The sequence below is a fragment of the Prionailurus viverrinus genome, unplaced genomic scaffold (genome assembly GCF_022837055.1).
Source record: "Prionailurus viverrinus isolate Anna unplaced genomic scaffold, UM_Priviv_1.0 scaffold_33, whole genome shotgun sequence".
Lineage (NCBI taxonomy): Eukaryota > Metazoa > Chordata > Mammalia > Carnivora > Felidae > Prionailurus > Prionailurus viverrinus.
In genome coordinates, this window is record NW_025927604.1 from 4,702,761 (window position 1) to 4,706,903 (window position 4,143).

Below are 4,143 nucleotides of genomic sequence, written 5' to 3' on the forward strand. Positions count from 1 at the left end.
ACAAAGCAGTGAATGAGACAGACATGGATTCTGTGCTGACAGATCTTATATTTCACTGGGAAACAGATAATTAACTAATACAAAAATAAATCAAGAAGATAATCTCTTATGTTGACAAATGAAATCAATGAAAGCGGGACAAGTGTTGGGGCAGGGGGGACTGGATACACCAGAGACAGAGGTCAACTGAGCCTTCTTGGCAATGGACACTTGCGATCTGAGAGCTGAAAGAAAAAGTACATGCAGGGACGCCTGGGTGGCGCAGTCGGTTAAGCGTCCGACTTCAGCCAGGTCACGATCTTGCGGTCCGGGAGTTCGAGCCCCGCGTCGGGCTCTGGGCTGATGGCTCAGAGCCTGGAGCCTGTTTCCGATTCTGTGTCTCCCTCTCTCTCTGCCCCTCCCCCATTCATGCTCTGTCTCTCTCTGTCCCAAAAATAAATAAACGTTGAAAAAAAAAATCTTTAAAAAAGAAAAAGTACGTGCAGACTTGCTGGGCCGGGAGGGCCTTTCTGACGAGTATGTCCTGTAGAGAGTCAAGGAGACTGTGCAGGAGGCCAGGAGGGAGGTAGAGGATGGCCAGGAAGGCAGAAGGCAGAAGGCAGGGTCCACAGACCGTGAAGAACGATTTAGCTTTGATCCTGATTGCAATGGGAAGCCGACGGAGGGCTTGGACAGAAGCACACTTCTCTGTCTTTGAAAAAAGATTATTTCACGTAACACGTTCCTGAAGGTAGGGTCCAGAGCGTCGGAAGTGAGGAAGAGTGGAAACAATGAAAACAAGGACACCAGTTACTATGCTGTTGCACTCATTGGACAAGAGGTGAGAGCGGCTTGGCCGGGACCCTGGCAGGAGACACAGAGCGATGGGTTTTTGACGTGGGATTCATTTTGATGGTGGAACAGCAGAAACGGCTTGGGCCTAGAGATCACAGTGGAAAAAGAGAATCTCTAAGGGTAACGGCCAAGTCTGGGGCCCGGGAAACTTGGAGACTCACAGGGAGGTGGAGGTCGGAGCCTGGAGCTCAGAGAGATGGCTGCAGATGTAAATGCGGGGCCTTCCGTGCAGACCTAACTCCCTTCCAGTTAAGGCTGCAGACCCGCATGAGGTCACCAGAAAGTAGGAGAGAGAGGAAGCAACGGGGCCAAGCTGAATGACTTCATCCTTTAGGGACGGGGGAAGGAGGGTGGGATGGCAAAGGAGACAGAGAAGAGCTTCCAGGGAAGAAAAAGGACAAGTAGGACAGTCCGAACACTGAAAACATTCCACTCAGAAAAGAACACCACCAGAGTGAGGTAGCAGGGTTTGGAGAGTTGCAGGCCTTTGGAGCTCGCTCAGTTCTGGAGCTGCGACCACTCGTCCATCGACAACATCCCAAGCTGGGATCCTTCTCAGCTCAAAGTCTTTCCAGGGTCTCCTTTTAAAAGGATTTTATTCTGGGACGCCTGAGTGGCTCAGTCAGTTCAGCATCCGACTTCGGCTCAGGTCACCATCTCACGGTTCATGCGTTCGAGCCCCACGTCGGGCTCTGTGCTGACGGCTCGGAGCCCGGAGCCCGCTTCGGATCCTGTGTCTCCCTCTCTCTCTGCCCCTCCCCTGCTCACGCTCTGTCTCTCTCTGTCTCTCAAAAATGAATAAACGTTAACATAAATAAATAAATAAAAATGAGAGGATTTTATTCTGAATCAATAACAGTGGCAGGTTCTTTCAATGTCTGTGAATGAGCTCAGTTTTATCCACTGAAGAAAAAACACTAAGCTCTCATTCTGTTCCTGGCTACAGCTGGAGTCACGGTATCTAGCCTGCAGGGCAGCTCCGAGAGGCCAGGACCAACCTGGGTGCAGGCTTGCACGATGCCCTTTTCCTAGGGACGCCGAAGAGCTGCTTGCCAGGCAGGCAATGTGACGCCCCACACCTTCTCAGAGGCGGATGTACTTGTTCAGGACATCTGTCACTTCCAAGGATCTCCATCCCCCCTGTACAATACTTCCTACCATTCCCCCAATTTCAAGACCCTCCCCACATTCCTCATCAGGATTGTGGTAGGAGGGATTTGGCAACTTGATGCTCATCTAGAGTCTTTTTAATGTTTATTCATATTTGAGTGGAGGGTGGGGCAGGGGCAGAGAGAGCGCGAGACGCAGAATCGGAAGCAGGCTCCAGGCTCCGAGCTGTCAGCACAGAGCCCGACGCGGGGCTCGAACCCACGAACCGTGAGATCATGACCCGAGCCAAAGTCGGGTGCTTAACCGACTGAGCCACCCAGGCTCCCTTGATGCTCTGAAGTCCTTTCCATATTCTGCTCGTGGACTGCTCGAGTTCCCGTTATCTTCAGATCCATCCAGAAGCACAGAGGGCTCTTAGGTTTCTCAGACATCTGAGATATTGAGGGCACGGCAACAATCCTTTCCTGGGCTCACGGTGGCGTTTCATGGGGGCACAGCACCCACATAATAAATAAAGAAGGAAAAAATAGGTCTCGAGACCACAAAGGGTACAAATAACCACCAGGTCTCATGCAATTCTCTCTCTCTCTCTCTCTCTCTCTCTCTCTCTCTCATATAAGTGCAACCTCATAAGCGCTGGGAACACCTTCGTGAATGTAACAAATGTAAAAGTGAAGGGAAAACATTCCATGTAAACAGAAAGGCATTGCGGTGGCACTTTTTTTCTAAGCATGTATTTATTTTGGGGAGAGTGCGAGCAGGGGAGGGGCAGGGAGAGGGGGACAGAGGATCCAAAGTGGGCTCTGTGCTGAGAGACTGACAGCGGCGAGCCCTACGTGGGGCTCAGACTCCAGAACCACAAGATCACCACCTGAGCTAAGGTCAGGTGCTCAACCAGCTGAGCCACCCAGGCGCCCCGAGGTGGCACTTTCGAAAGCATCTATTTCATGGTACTTCTGATAAAAGTGGCAGATTCTAAACTTAGCACAGCAACAAACTCCTAGCAGCGAACGTTCCCTTTCTTTTCTTTTCTTTTTTTTATTTTTTGGCTACAAAAATGTGTTTTTTAAACAAATGAAAGGAAAATAAAGTTTTCTGCAATGTCCAGCCCCGTTCACTCTGCCCTGTGCTAAAGTTGGGGTCCAGTGAGCTAGCTAATAATGAAGCATTAGGTGGCCTTCCCCCCCTCCTTTGGGTACGAAGTTGCCTCCAGGAGTTTGTGCGTGGCCACAGTGGACACGGCGTTCTGGGGACAACTTGACATAATTACTAGCACTAAAACCTCACGGTAACTCCTTTCTGTGTGCATTTATACTGTTCTTACTTTGATACTGGAACCAGCTGTCCTTTGCTTTGTAACGCTGACCAAGTCCGCCTCTCCAGCGTCTTAAAATACGCGAAGTGCACAAGAGCACGTGTGTTTCTAAGTAGATGGATTTGAATTAGCAAGTCCAGGTGATATTTGAGGTCCTTCAAAAACCCCCACAAAATGCAGCCAAGAAAATGGGAAGACCCAGCTGGCTTTATTGAGTGATTCCTGAACCAGGCAGCACGGCATCCAGAAAGAAGAGAGAGGCCCCAGCAGCCGCCCAGGGGCAGGTGTTCGTGGGAAGGACGGCGGGTCAAGGAGCGACCGGCGGAAGAAAAGGAAGACTTGTTTCAGGCCAGGTCGGGTTCTTTTCGGGGGGAAAGAACAGCAGGGTTTGGATCCCGCAGATGGCCTTCCCAGAGCTGGCCAGGACACTTCAGAAGGACTTTTGACATCTGGCTTGCCAGCAGGAACCTTTGTTCTGCACGTGATGGAAGAGCCGTTTAAAAATAGGGGCACCTGGGCGGTTCAGTTGGTTAAGCATCCAACTCTCGGTTTCGGCTCAGGTCATGGTCTAGGGGTTCGTGAGTCTGAGCTCCGCTTAGGACCCTGTGCTGATAGGGATTCTCTCTCCACCCTCCCCCTTCTCTGTCTCTCTCAAAATACATAAATAAACTTAAAAAGGAAAAGAAAAAATGGGTGATGTCGGGGTGCCCGGGTGTCTCAGTCAGTTGAGCATCGAACTTTGGGTCAGGTCATAATCTCACAGTTCATGGGTTCGAGTCCCATATCAGGCTCTGGGCTGGCAGCACAGAGCCTGCTTGGGATTCTCTCGCTCTCTCTCTCTCTCCCCCTGCCCCAAAATAAATAAAACATTTAAAAAAATAAAA

The 4,143-nt window shown here is 50.5% G+C and overlaps 1 non-coding gene across 1 annotated transcript; it reads right to left on the reverse strand.

Moving 5' to 3' along the window:
* Positions 1-2,181: 2,181 nt before the first annotated feature.
* TRNAQ-UUG (transfer RNA glutamine (anticodon UUG)) lies at positions 2,182-2,266 on the reverse strand. The gene has a single exon. It is a non-coding gene; the product is annotated as a tRNA-Gln (tRNA).
* Between the last annotated feature and the right edge of the window lie 1,877 nt (positions 2,267-4,143).